This window comes from Cyrtonyx montezumae, unplaced genomic scaffold (assembly GCF_038088225.1).
Source record: "Cyrtonyx montezumae isolate F1298 unplaced genomic scaffold, pur_monq_1.0 scaffold_10, whole genome shotgun sequence".
Lineage (NCBI taxonomy): Eukaryota > Metazoa > Chordata > Aves > Galliformes > Odontophoridae > Cyrtonyx > Cyrtonyx montezumae.
Window position 1 is genome coordinate 36,575,764 of NW_027071826.1, and position 14,864 is coordinate 36,590,627.

General features: G+C 42.4%; 1 protein-coding gene across 4 annotated transcripts in view; it reads right to left on the reverse strand.

The window, feature by feature from the left end:
- TSPAN18 (tetraspanin 18) overlaps window positions 1-14,864 on the reverse strand; it is a 97,980-nt gene that overhangs the window by 37,668 nt on the left and 45,448 nt on the right. For 2 of the 4 annotated variants that reach the window (XM_065754964.1, XM_065754961.1), the window contains exon 3: window positions 9,606-9,722. The gene's annotated coding sequence lies outside the window, so the exon portion shown is untranslated. Of the gene's footprint in view, window positions 1-9,605; window positions 9,723-10,111; window positions 10,129-10,715; window positions 10,731-14,864 lie in introns of those variants that run through there. The other 2 variants (XM_065754963.1, XM_065754962.1) reach the window with 2 other exon arrangements.

Genomic DNA, 14,864 nt, shown 5'->3' on the forward strand with positions numbered 1-14,864 from the left:
CTTTGTTGAGCTCCATCTCTCAAGAGAATGTGGTGATATGTTTTAGAAACTCAACATGGAAGCTACATGAGAGCCAACTCAGTGCCTAGTAAGGTCACAAGAAGGCTTAGTATACAATCGATGGACTTTATAGCATATAATCTATGTACAACACAACATACTGCTAAATGATGAGCTTTCCAACACTCCACAGAGAAGCTAGGGGAAAGCTCCTGCTGCCTACTTGGCCCTATCTGAACACAGGAATAATGCATGATGTGGCCAGTTGCCATCACCACGCAGTGATGTGTATGAAGTGCAAAGAGCGTTTCCATGTTTAAGAGGAAACACTTGACTTCAAATATTCAGCAGCCACTTGGCTTTTTCATGTTGTTCTCCCAGAGCCCAGCTAGAGGGAAGGCAGCTCTCCAGCTCCAGTGCTGTATTGCCAGGCCGGCTACTTGTCAGCGGTTGTAGCCTGAGTGACAGCAGGAGGCTCAGAACAAGTGTGTGAAATAAAATGCTTATTGAAGAGACAGCACAGTGGCTGGCTTTCTGAGTGGCATGGAGCGCTTCACCCTGCGGGAGCCCTCACACCTCAGCACAGAGCAGCTGGCTTGCACTTTTCTCCTATCAATAATAACGAAAAATAATAATAATGACAGCAAATAAAAGGAAACCCTGAGCTGACCAGCTGCACCAGGTGATTACTGCCCCTGTATCCAGGGCTTAATCCCCTCATCGCCCCAGGCTATGGGTAGTGATGAAGCTCTGTTAGACCCTGCAGTGCTCAGCAGCACTGCAGAGCAGGCACCCTCCAGGCCTCACCAATGAGAAGGATTCTTTAATACATCCTCATTTTAACAAATAAAGGCAGAGCATAAAGCAAGGTCTCTATCTACCTTCTGAAAACAAAAGTACATCCCCTGGTTTCCCTGTGCTTTCTCAGCATTGCTAACTGGGAAGGTGTCAGTGTCTGTCCTCCAACTTAACTGTGACTTTCTCTTTTACTCCTCAGTGCTCTGCATGCTCTCACCTAGGTCCATCTCCTCCTGTTTCAGTAACCTCCAGAATTTACCAGCCACAAGACCTGCACCTTCTCCAGGCAAAACCTGCCTGGGGAAAAGTAAGTATAGACCTTCTTTGCTTCTTTGTGAGTGTTAACGTGGAACATCAGAAGGGACTGGTTACAGAACACATTACTCAGGTGTCCTTGAGTTGATTAATTCATAGAATGCAGCCCCGGTTACTGCTATGAAGGCAGCTCTGGTGCTAGAAGGCCAGATCCTTTGCAAAACACAATATGTCCTGCTCACCCAATTACACCAGCTCTACAAAAATTTGCTTACAGAAGTGTCAGCCTATGTCTGGGTATTGTGTACTTCTGGCTTTTAATTAGTTTGCTCACTGATTCACTCAGAGGGAAGGCAAAGTTATCTCGATCTTTTATGTCAGCCAGTCATCCTACCAAAATTCCTTCATTCCTACACGTACAAAAACTGTCTTGAGTCATGTAAATCTTTTTTATAGCCTTTCCCTTTACATGCCCTTTCTAGGGAAAAAAAAAAAAAAGCCCTTTGCAGCATCACTTCAGAAGCAAAACAACAAGCAGCTGCTTGCAGCAGAGCTTGGCTGCATCAAAAAATCTGAAGGCACAGAAAGGAGTCAGAGGGAAGGTGGGAAATGTGGTGGGTCAGAGATGCAGCATACGAAAGAGCCAAAGGGAAGGTCCTAGCAGTGCTCCAAATGGGAGCTCACAGTATCCAGGAGCACAGCTTCATCCTGAGCTAGTAAACCACTGAAGAATTCAGAGCACATTCAGCAAACCCCAGTACCACTGCCTTCTTCAGGACCTACAACTTCAAACATGTGTTATAGTGCTGTAGAGGCAAAGGCCTCAGCCCATTGCACAACAAAACTTTCCTGCCTGTGTGATTCAAACCTCTGTGCAAAAATTAATACCAAAATGGGCAGCACTGAAAGAACAAGACAGAGCAGCTCCAACAGGGAAGAAATGCAGTGACGCTGATTGATTATTCCCAAAGCATCTTCCCCAGAAGCATTAACAAAGTACGTGCCTGGGACAGCAGCCTTGAGCACTCCTTGGGAACATTTGCAATGCTAACTGAGCCCCCCCCCGAAGCACCCACATACATCTCTGCCTACTGAGCATGTTTCAGACAGCTCTGAAATGTGCTACAGCCTGGGTCCCCACTAAAAACATTTCTTTCCCGAGTCTCCTCCTTTTTAAATCAAACTCAACCCCCAAATCCTGCGGCACCTCCAGTATGTGTATAATGGTCTCCATCCAACATTCTTCAGCAATAGCATCACTTGGGATGGGGAGGGGAGAGCTGATCCTCGTGCAAGGGACATGGGCAAGACAGGCAGAATACAGGCAGTGTCCTCTGGGGGTCTCCTACTCAGCCCACTACTGGAGCTGAGGGCAGTACTCAATACCCAGCTGCAGTCACCACAACACATTCAGAAAGAATTAGCAAAGGAAAGGGTGCTTACTAGGTGCACTCGTATTATTCCCTGGGTTGCTGCTGGGAGTACTCAGCAACCAGACAAAGATGAATGTTGAAGAAAGAAAAAGGAAGGCTGCAGCACATAGGTTACCTGCACCTGTGGGGGCAACAGCAACTCTGCAGCAGGAAGAGGAGAAGGAGGACAGCCCTAGTGCTGTGCTCCTGCCAGACAAACCCCAAGCTCTTCTAGCAGGGAGCCACAAACATGCAAAAGACAAAAACAAAAAAACAAGGAAAAGAGACTGTGCCAGTACCATCAGAAGGAACGTGTCAAGATGATCAATAGATTTTGTAGCTTTGGTGACAAAACCACATAGCAAATAAGAAAACCAAAAAAGAAAAGGGAGGGCAAAAAGAGCTTCAGTTTAAACTGGAAGATGTTTGTTTATTTATTTTTATTTTCCAAAACAAAACAATACAAAGATTTTTCTTCACTCAACTGCCCAGAGTTTTGTTCAACCTGAGATGAAACTTTTTTCTTCCCTAACTTTTTAAATAAAACCCAACTCTTTTATAAAAAGTTTGGATCATGTTTTAATAGGGAAATGTGGTTTTAGTTTTTAAATGTTGAAAAGAGTGGCTTGTAAGTTTTTAAAACAAAATCGTGTTCCTTAAAGAAAATCTGCAATCAAATATCCTGATGTTTACAAACTTATATATATAACCCTTTCACTGACTGAAACAATTGCTTAATTTCAACTTTATTTCACAAAGATTTACGGTCTCCATTAAGTTGAATAAAAGTTGCATAATTTCCTTCTTTCATAAAAATGATCTGGTACAGAGGTGTGAATCACAGGTTTGATACACACCACTGATATTCTATTCTCCAAAGAAACAGGAGATTGCCACACTTCTAATCAATTACCATTACTCTTGATCAATAAAAAAGCACTCAGTAAATGGCAGTGGACTAAAGCAGCATTTTCAGTTTTGTACACTCAGAACTACTGAGTATCCATACAGATTAAACTTCTAGCCTGATACATCTGAATTCTGGTTTAGATTTATTTGGTTATCATAAGTTTTCCAAGTGATTCATTTCCAACCAGATCTGAATGTACTGAACATTATCCACACTGTTGTCAGGCTAAGGCACTAGGAGAATCAGAGCTTTGATGTGCTGATCTTCAGGTGTTTCAAATGACCATAAACTGTACTCATGTAAATAGTAAAAATGTATGCTCTTTTGCCTACTGGCCTTTGGCAGAAGGAGACAGAAGAGCAGAATGCCAACTCCTGGTTCTCATCAGTGCAGTAAGACTTCAGCCTTAGCACAGCTACCAGATAACATGCAAAATCAGGACATGGAAAGGGAAATGGAACAGCAAAAACAATTCTGGCAAGGGATTCCACTTTCCAGTAACATAATCCATACGCTAAAGCCAACTCAGCTAACAGGCCAATAGCTCATGATAAACTTTTAGCTCCATCCTGAAAGCTGAACACTTAAACATGGGAAAAAAAAAGGACAGAGAGATTCCCTGTCTTTTCGTTGACTAAATATTCTCAATTTAAAGCTATTTCTACAACAAATATTATTTTTAGCTTCCTTGAAGTGTACTTCACAGTCACAAAGGTTATAAATGGCACAGGTCAGTTTGAGGACTCAGTGACAAATTCTGCCCTGAAATACATCATTTGTAGAGCACCAAGTGTACCTGGATAGACAGCAGGAATGCTCAAACCCCACAACCAGCCCTGCTGCAGAACGTGAGAAAATGAGTGGGGTCAGATAGTCACAAACTGCAATATCCTGTCATCAACAGTTGCTAGGGAAAGCTGCCAGAAGTGGCTCAAGATGACAAATACAGCACAGGCAGTTCCCAGTAGAACCTAACTCCTGCCATCCTGTGCTCAGTGGCTGCTTCATGACATACAGCAAGGAAGGACTGAGCCCATTAGAGCTCTTAGATATTTTGATATTTTAAGGCAATGGTACAGCCAAGTCTGAAAATTAACACCTAGTGAGTGTTAGAGGATGTAAAAATAAACCTTTGACAAATGATTTAGAAGAGGAAGTTTATGTTGTTTAAACATACTACTGCAGAACTTATTTGTTTTTTCATGTGCTACTGGGGGGTCGATCCATCCTGGAAACCCTGTGTCCTGCTTTTTCAGGAAAGAAATAGCTGCAGACAGGGCTCAGTTCACTTCAAAACCTCCACAGGCTGGGCACTGGTGCTAAAATACAGCCAAAGCACTGTCACTGCATCCCACCACATCATCCAGCCATACAATGTCTACATGTTGTCTATACCTTCCCACTCCTACCATGTTCTACCAAGAGCTGTCCAATTGTCCAGCATAAGCATGCTCAAGGCTGTTGAGCTCCTGGTTTCCTATCTGCCAGTGCTGCCAACAGTCTGCTGACAATGCAGCTCACTTCTGTTACAAGCTACATGAGGAACAAGTTATTTTATGAAGGTCAAAGTAGTCATTGGGTTATCATTAGCTTTGCTGGGCACAGCTCTGTCTAATGGCTCACCTACACTGAGGTTCCTCTTGCAAGATTGGTTTTGAAGTTTTGCACTAAATAGACAAAGAAATGCAGATAAGAAACCTCACTTAAAAACTGGCTGGGACATTCAACAGGAGTAACCTTTTCTTCATATTGTACAAGTTTAAAAGTCAGCTTTTTTTTAAAGTAAGATATATAGATATTTTTAGCAGGCAGTTTTTCATTTGAGGAAAAAAATTCTGGAGGACTTCTGTTTCTGATTGTTTGTTTGTTTTTTGTTTTGTGTGTGTGTGTGTGTGTGTGTGTGTGTGTGTGTGTGTGTGTGTGTGTTTCCCTTACCTATTCCTATTCTGTCACAGAATAGATGAGCAACAGAAAAAAAAAAAAAAAAAGGAGAAGATAAACTCTCCAGAAAAAAGAACATTTTCATCTTCAGGTTTCTCTGAAAATGAATGCAAAGTTTCACAAAGCCAGTTTCTGCACAAAATAAAACACTTCAATCACAACATTCTACAGCAGAAAACTTACCAGCTCTCTTCACAGAATCATAGAATATTTTAAGTTGGAAAATACCTCTAAGATCGTCAAGTCCAACCTCTTAACATCCCAGTACAGATGAGAAAGAAAGGCAGACAGGAAACAAGCTGCTTCCGCCTGTCAGAATGCGAGGAGCAGGGCTAGGAACTGTATGAACAACTGTCAAAACCCTCTGTATCTCTGACGAGATAATGCTATCCATCCTCCTGATTTTAATAGTTAGCACTTTTTACTGATCCCAGCTCTTATTCAAAAGCTGAAGAAAAGAAAGCTTCAAATACACGCACATATGTCCCTCTTAAGATATCTGCTTCCTGAAAATCTCTACAGACAGAGAATAATTCTAACAGCTCTAAAACTAAGTCCCCAGCTCCACTTAGTATGTTTCAGATTTCACAAATCAGAAGCAAACATCTTTCTGGAGGTCTCAGGCTAGGAGATGTAGAGCCCCTTTCACTTTGCACAACGCTGATGGCATCACTCCATGGCTCAGCGCAGAGCTGGAAGGCAGCTCTGCATCCCTTCCCTGGCAAAAGAGCAAACCCCGTTGTCCTTTGGCAAAGCACCTTGCCCATGATATGGTTGAGTTTGCACTGGTGAGGAGCATTTGTACCATGTCCACTCAAATGACCGATGACAACCATGTAGGCACCAAAAATCATGAACCAATCCAATGGTAATTTGAGAGCTGAACATACCATTCACTGTCAATGATACCTTATTTTGATATCACAGTGGGCAGTATTTAGGAGGCACCAAATTATACTTTATGAAGAATGAAAAGCATAGGAGGCCCTTCCGTATCCAAAGCAAACTCAAGCATCTCAGGAAGCTCTTGTATCTTTAGCATGCATAATTTTTCATGACAAAGTTATCTGGGAGACTTATTTTGCAGAGTGATGAGACTAGCACGGCTTTTCTGAGCAATTCAACTCACAGTCTACAGAGAGATCAGAAAAATTTCCCAAATATGGTTTCTCTTTCCTTTGGTCAATGCAGCTCCAGTTTCTAGGCCTTATTAAAAAAAGAAAAAAATCTTTGAAAAAGTCCTTATGTAATTTTGAGAAAATGGCAGCTTAAGTGTCGTCTCAACATTTGAGAAAGGAAAAAAGGGTTGATTTCCAATGCCTACGAAGTTCTTAATAATACCAAACAACTAATTTTCTGCAAAAGAAAACATTCTATTAATAGAAAGCATTTTCCCTCTTCTCCCCTGCTGTAGACATGCTCAGGGACATTACTGTGGCAAAATGAACAGAAAATGCTGCTGTTTCTAAGAGGGAGCATTCTTTTTGTCTGCTTGTTCTTTTGTTGTTTGTTTTTGTTTTTTAAGAAGTCTGCAGGATTACCAGTTACTAAACAGATTTTTATCAGGTTATTATAGAAAAATAGGCAGATTGTTACAAGATGAATCAATAGATTCTTAAAGGAAAGTTGGCTGATTTTTATAGGGCATCCCAGGGAGCTGTGCTGAAGACTATCTCCCAGTTACTGATACAAGAGGATGCAAGAAGATGATCCCCAGCATCCATGAGTTTTGCACAAACTGTGACTGTACACACGGTTCCAGAGTCTACTGCTTTCCTTTATACCAGATCTTCCACAAAAGCAGGAAATCTTTCAGCAAGAGAAAAGTATAAGGCAACTGTAAATAATCAATTTTTAGAAAGAATGCAGCATGATGCAGTTCTCCTTATATGGCAACTGGTATCCCATGTGGGTCTTGCACAATAGCCAGTCTGACAGGGGGTGGAGTAAGAGACAACTTAGGGGAAGAAATTATATATATATATATGTACTCCCTGCTGGTCCTCACCCTCCATTTCCTCTTGGATTTCTTTGTGACTGCACTGAAAGGGGTCAATAGCTCCCAGCTTGAGAAATGCAGCTTCTGAAAGGACTATGACCAGATCTGTATTTAAAGAATGCTTTTTACTTCACAGACCCCCAGCTAATGCAGTGCTTTTAAGAAGCAAGCAGCGAGATAAACTTGCAAGCAACAGAAAAAGGGAAGAGTGAAGGAGAAACTGTAGCTTTTCGCCTTGGGTTTACTGACACTTTCACTGGAAAGAAGCTTGCCTGGCAAAGCTGGAGCAGCGAACGTGTGCTGCTATGGATCATTACACCTTGCTTCAGTCACCACCTTCCCATCCTTTGAAGAATGTTACAAAATCACATGAAGCAGCCAAGCACCAAGCTCAAAAAGAATTTCAACTGATTAAAAATAATGGGCAAATTAGCCCTGCACTCACAGAACACATCAAAGCTTTGCAACTTGATTTTCAGTTTAAGAAATTCTGATCTGATAAATACAGGCAAACTAGTTATCTTGATAGTGAAATGCTGGACCAGTGGCTATGCTTATACTTAGTTTTTCTATTTGAAGAAATATTCCAGAAAAGCTATGGCATATTATAGTCAGGGATTTAAGGGAAGGGGGAAGGAACAGGATTGTAACTTCTCTCTTTAATACCACTGGATATAGCCCACACGGAATGCTGGCACGGCTCTTCATGACCCCTGGCCCTGTTTCACATTGCAGCCTTAGTCAGACATCCACCAGCAACTACGCTGCAATAGCTTCCAGTTTGACCGTGTGTTTTCATTCACTTTTGGAGTGGATGAATCCAAGCATCTGTCTGTACACATCAGCTGGTGCTGGAGCCTCCCTGTGTGAACAGGTCTGAACCCCATCTGTGTGCCAAACTGAGTGACAGTTCTTGCTGCTAGAACACTTCCAAATTTAAGGAGCAAAATGGGTGAAATGTCACAGAAGAAAGCTCCACTTTGTGGTGAGTGGAAACACAGACTAAAACCAGATATAATTTTCACGTCCAATTCATTTGGCTTTATATTCAACTGATTGACTAGAGACTTTCCATACACATCAGCAGAAACCCACTGGTTTTATTCATGTTCTAAAATTCACAGCTGCAAAAGTGCACTGGTTCCTCCAGCACTACTGATACATCAATAAAATGATTCATACAGATCCTACCAGTTTGTACATGAGAGAAACCAAAAGCAAGGCCAGAGAATGCTCCAGAAATAGAGACTTACATTGTCTCAGAAAGTCTCTAGCACAAGCAGCATATGACTGCATTTTATTTTTGTTTCCAATCATACTGTTTTTTCTCACAGGCATTCAAATACATTAGTCCATGCCTTATCAGATCCTGAATTACAACTGTAGAAAAGCTTCTTTGCGTCTGAGAACTCTAGTTCAAAGACGTTTATGGGGCTGTAATGAGTACTGACAGATAAGCCACACTCTAGCATACACGCTTGCTACTGATGTCTGGTTTAACACAGTACAGCCCTAAGCCTTCATAATACAGCATAGGAAACAGAATCCTCCCATCGCCTACTACTAATTGCATCTGCAGTGGTCAGAGGTTGAAAGAGAAGTAAGCAGATTAATTCTATTAGACCGTGGAATAGTATCCCAAAGGGACAAGGGAAAATCCCATCATTTAAAACAGGACTGGTAGACACTGCTGGGAACAGTGTTTCGTACTAGTAGGGGATTAAGGGTTTGGACTAAAGAGCCTCATCTTTTCTAGATCTGGTTTCCATGAGTCATCACAATCAGAACTACAGGGCTTTTCTGTTTGGTTTTTCTTTTCACTTTTGGTTGACCTGAAACTTCTTGCCTGGTCAAAAAGTAAACAATTCAATTCATTTCTTTCTTAACCCCTTTTCCCCACACAAATATCCTTCTTCATTTTCTTAAAAAGCTTTCTGTTTATATTAAGATAATGTTCAATATAAAATTATTTTAGAACAAAAGGTCTAAGTATTGCTTTATTAATAGCATATACGTATCTAAGATTATTCTTTTTTTGGTGTACTCTTCCCACAGTTTTAACCTATATTTATCTTATCCATACAAGCAGTCTTGCTCATCTTGGAGCACGTTTTTGATGAAAAACATTTCCTGCTCTGTACACACAATGTAAAGTTTTGCCTCTACATTTATGTCAGGCAGAAGTGACAAAGCCAAGCAAATGGAAAAATCCTCTTCTCCTGAAGCAAGCCCCAGCCAGGACAGAGGCCAGCAGCAGCAAAGTCTGAGTAGCAGCAGTGCTGCCTCTTACCTGTGTGCTGCTCAGAGGGACAGGCCTTCAGAGAAGTACTTGGTCAGGCTGTGCTAAACACACATCAGTCAATCTCCTCGCTTCAGGTCCCCAGCGCAGTGATCCAGGCTGGTCAACCTGTCAGAAACAGCAGTGACACACATAAGACACATGCCTGGATATCATGCCCAAGGAGGATTATGACCTAGTCTCAGTCACATCCCAGGACGAGAGGGAATGGCCACAAGTTGCGCCAGGGAAGATTTAGATTAGACCTGAGGAAGCATTTCTTTTCTGAAAGAGTGGCCAGGCACTGGAATGGCCTGCCTAGGGAGGTGGTTGAGGCACCATCCCTAGCGCTGTTCAAGAAGCGTTTAGATGAGGTGCTAAAGGATTTAATTTAGTAGTTGGGTAGAGATAGTGATAGGAGGATGGTTGGACTGGATGATCTTATAGGTCCTTTCCAACCTTATGAACTTATGAACTTATCCTCCTGATCAGGTAATGATCAGCTCTTTTCTGCACACCTGAATGCAGTGAAGGGAACCATCTGGCAGAAACTCTGATAACACTGGGAAGATAAATCTTACTTTTCATTCCACTTAGACGAGATAGAGGAGGGTTTTGACCAGAGAACAAGAGGGGAATGAAAAAGAGAGCAAGGTGATGAAGCAGAGAGATCAGTAGTGTGGAGTAAAGACACCAATAAAACCATGAGAAGGGTTTGTTGAGAGATGCTCAGGTGGTGATAGCAGTGAGTAAGTAGGAGAAGGTAGATTAGAGCCTTTTGAAGGGAAGGCCAATGGGAAGGGAGGATGGCTGGCGGCTGCCCTTGTCAGTCTTCCCTTGCAGAAGTCAGCCAGACCTGGGGCAGGGGTGGAGCCAGCGCTTAACAGAGCAATTTCTCTGTAAGTGCTTCTCTCCAGAGAACAGCTCTGAGCCTGGATCTCATTCTCCCTGACAGCTCCAATTCAAACATTAAGCTGGCATCATATAAACCTATTTCATAGCTCCTCTCCTCTCCATCCCCGTTTAACTCACTGCTTTGCTCTCTCTCTCAAAACAAAAATCCTCTGCCACAGCCATTCCCTCCAGCATCCCAAAGCCAATGGTAATTGTATACATGCCCACCTGGAGCACTGGCTGCTCCATTGCATCTCAGTGCCAAACAGCTCTCAGGGTGAAGGTAACAAGCTGGGGGCACGGTCCTTTCTGCAAGCACTCCCCACAGTCCTGCAGGACACTGAGGCAGAGCAGCAGCCAAAACTCCACGCCACAGGTGTTCATTTTATATGCTTTTCAAACACACATACACAGACCACATCCTGGCTTCTCAACAGGGGAAGTGAAAGTGTCTAAGAGGTGCAAGTGCTTGAGTGTAGAAAGCAGCACAGGACAATGTGGCTTGCTGCCCAAATAAACCCTACCCTGATGACCTCGGTCCTAGCCCTTTCAGACATGTTACTGAACAGTACCTCCCAGCTTTCAGAGACAGACAGGGAAAAAAGAATAGATTTATTTATTCAGGTTTGTAAAGGGCTCTGAAGCCATTAGATGTAATGTGTCACAGGCAGGTGCACAAGCTACTAACATCAGAAATGTCATTCAAAGGCATTTTTAATACCAATTTTCCCCTTCTAATATGGGGAGAACTGTGTTGCCCTTGTAGGCAAAACCCATTCATTCCCTATTACTATTCCAGCTGATGTACCACTTGAACAGGAGCAGGGAGCTCTAATATATTTAGGGCCGCTAACATTGCGTTTTGTCTTGTGTGCATACATGCTCAGACGAGAGATTTTAATCATCACTCTTCAAGGAACATTAGGAAACAGGAGATACCGTGGGTCGCCTAAATTCTCTGCTCCAGTGGAGGATCATGCCTTCCCCCTCTGCACAGTTATGTTCCTATCTAATCCAATTTAGAGCATCTCAGGCAGTGGGAATATTCTCCTTTTCTCAGCAGACCTCAGAAAAACTTGACAGAGCTGTCTTTGGGACTTGCTGCCTGCATAAACAGTCTGATTTTTGTTAACTAATGTGATTTCTTTGCATCTCCCTACAGCAAAACCAACAGGACATGTGAGAAGTGGATAAGGACGATAAAAAGCAAGGACTTTCTATGGGGCAAATTCTCAAAAGAGGAATTAACCCCATAGATTATGGGTCACCTGGGCTCAATACATTTTTAATATGAAAACAAAAATAAACAGAAGCTTAACATAGCATTTCTTCTGATTAGCTGCCCTGCCCTTACATTCTCTCTAACCCCTGCTGGCTATTAGTGGAGATAAGAACCTGACCAAGCCCAGCAGCCAATGGCCATCCCTCCCACAGCACTGCACTAAAGTACACCCCTGGGGCTTTGAGCCCTGCCTCTCCAGGCTGTTGGGACATAAGGAGTTGAATGGAATTAATTGGGTTTTGCTTGTGGTTTTTTTTTCCATCCGACCCTCATCACAGCTTCTCCCCCCACTTTGGTGTTTGTTCACTTTAGGGTTCTGATGGTGAAATGTTTTGCAAATGACTTTTTTTTCCCATCCCTGTATACTTCTCTACTCATACACAACCCTGCAGAAAGCCACTTGATCAAGCATAAGGAACAAGAGTTTGTACTATCTCCTGACACAGAGATGGGAAGGAACACAGAATCATTCGTTCATGTTTCACATTTTATAAATCACGAGTAACACCAAAACAGATGTAAAACAAGCCAACTCCTCACCCTCTTTTACACCCTCCACAACATAAAACTTGGTGCATTAAATACAGCTGAAAGGGAGCTGCGGAGCTGGCAACAACTTGACAGATGCTGAGACGAGCTGCAGCAGAACGGAATATTACAGCCTGAAACAGCGTATGTTAAAAAGGGATCTGCTTATTGTTTGATATCTGTATTTATTTACAAAGACAGCTCGCTGGCACACTGACAGGTTGGGGAGGTGCTGTAGGGTGGCATTTTGAACTGCTGGAAGGCACTGGGAGAGCAGTTTGTCATCCTTGGGTCATGGACAAGCTTGCATTTTAGTGCAGAAAGGCAGCAGGAGAGAGGAGTGGGTTTTTGTACCTCACTGCCTCCTGGAGCTCACAGGCCAGCCTCCGGGCCACATTCACTATACATTTGAGAAGTCCCTAAAAAGCAAATCAAGCACAGCTCCTTTTGCATTAAAACAAGACCTTTTTAGCAAGAAAGAAAATTAATTAAGTGGGTAAAATCCCACAGGTTGGAACAGCAGCTGTGGAATTATCTTTCTATTAGGTTGGTAATGAGGACTAAAAAACCTCACACAGACATTAACAGCTTTATATGGGCTCATTGGCATTCCAGATCAGATGTAAGGCTTGGTGTTCATAGAGCAGCAGTTGCAGCTCCAGCTCCAGACCTCAGTTTGCCCTACTGAACAGCACCAGCATAGAAGAAGAGCAACCAGTGATACTCTTTGCAGCATCTCAACAGGGGATGACTGCCAGGAGGAACCCATGGAACCCACAGACACACCAAGCTAACAGTTAAACTTCAGAAATATGTTAATTTCCCTAGTTAAGTAAAAGAGTTCCTTTAGAAAAAAAAATTTAAAAAGGGGGGGAAAGAAAAGGAAATGACTGGCCACCTTTCCAAAAGCACGCCTCCAGACACCTTCCTGCCTTCAAGTTACTGTTGGTGACACAAGTGTCCCAGGAGGCTCTGCTCAAAGAGCTTGCTGCCTGAAAAGACAAAAAGCAGGAAATATTAATATTTCCCACGCTGCAGATTAAAAGCAGAAATCCAAAAAGGTACTGGAGGAAACCAGTGGCACAACTGTGAAGGGAACATCTTCAGTCTTTAGTATGAAGATCACTGCTTCTTCCTTTCCTGTTCTCATATCTTTTTCCAAAAGTTTTTTTTTTTTTGTCATCGTTACAGCTGCTAAAGTTCATCCCTAAAAAACAAGGTCCACAACCTACTGATTTGCTTCTCATTTCCAGAGGCTAAGTTTATGGATTCTGACACAAGTGAGGACAACAAATTCTCAGCAGCACACAAAAACTCCCCACAGAAGCCAATTTTCCCCCTTAAAATGAACGGCAAACACTGTTATGCACTGTATCACTTAGGTTTTTAATACACCTTGTTGTGGGGCATTCAGCTGAGCAACTCAGATGGAACCACAATAGCTCATATACTTCTGAAGCAGCTGTTTCGTATATTACTTGAATGTCATTAATCAACACAGATGATACCCCTACCAGATGAGATAATTATTTTGCAATTACACTGAAATGAAAGCTACTGCTTGCAAAGGTTTCACTAATTACCCAGGCTTACCAAAGGGTACAGACAACAGAGTATTTTCCCACCATCTCTGCCTCTCATTAATCCAAATGCCCTCTGTGCCCTAAACCTAATAGAAAAAGAAACCAATGGCACTTCCTGAGTAACGGGATTGAATTACCTACTCCAAGGAAGCTCGTTGCCTAACGAAAGTATTTGCATTTCTATTTTTTTAAACTCTTTTAATAAGGATTCAAAGTGCTTGTAGTACATAAACACTTAGCTTGTTTGCCAGGTTACAGAAATGAGGCTTTCAGTCAGTCTGAACTGTTATTTCAGGTTTGCCATCACCGATGCATCATCCTCACTTAACTAGCGGGCTGGCTGCTCTCTGGGATACAGCAGCACAGCACTTGTGCTGTCACACTCGGGTCTGTAACTCCATTAGCTCTGGTAATCCAGCTGTTTTCCATCAGTATTTTTCTAAGACAGTTTGTCTCACAGACATCTTTCTTCAGATCCACCTGAGCAGACACACTGACACCTCTGAGCAGGATGTTCCCAGAATTATGAAAGCATCCAAGGGTGGAAAGAAAACAGGTGCTTGAGATGCCGTACCCTGTGTATGTCTGCTACAAGCAGTTCAAGCATGTGGTAGTGGAGACGTTCATTTGCAAAGGCTTGGATTTCTGCTCAGGGAATTAGTGTCATTTGTTCAATCCAAGAGAGGGCTACGAGCTGCTGGTTCCCACAGGTTTATGTGTAATATAGGTGTATGTGATTCTGGTGCTTCAAAAGATTTCTAAGTGGAAATAAAAGTAATAATAAAGAACAGAGCACTCTGTAGAGGGGTATAGCTCTTCAATTATCTTTTGGAATGCAACATCAGTTCTGCATAGCTGAGTTCTCTGCTTTATCTTCTCCAGATCCACTTTCTTTAAACAAACTCCAGATTCTCATCGCCCCCCAAAAATGCCTCTTAAGACCTGATTGTTTTCCTTCAAAGACATAATAATTTTAAAGGACTT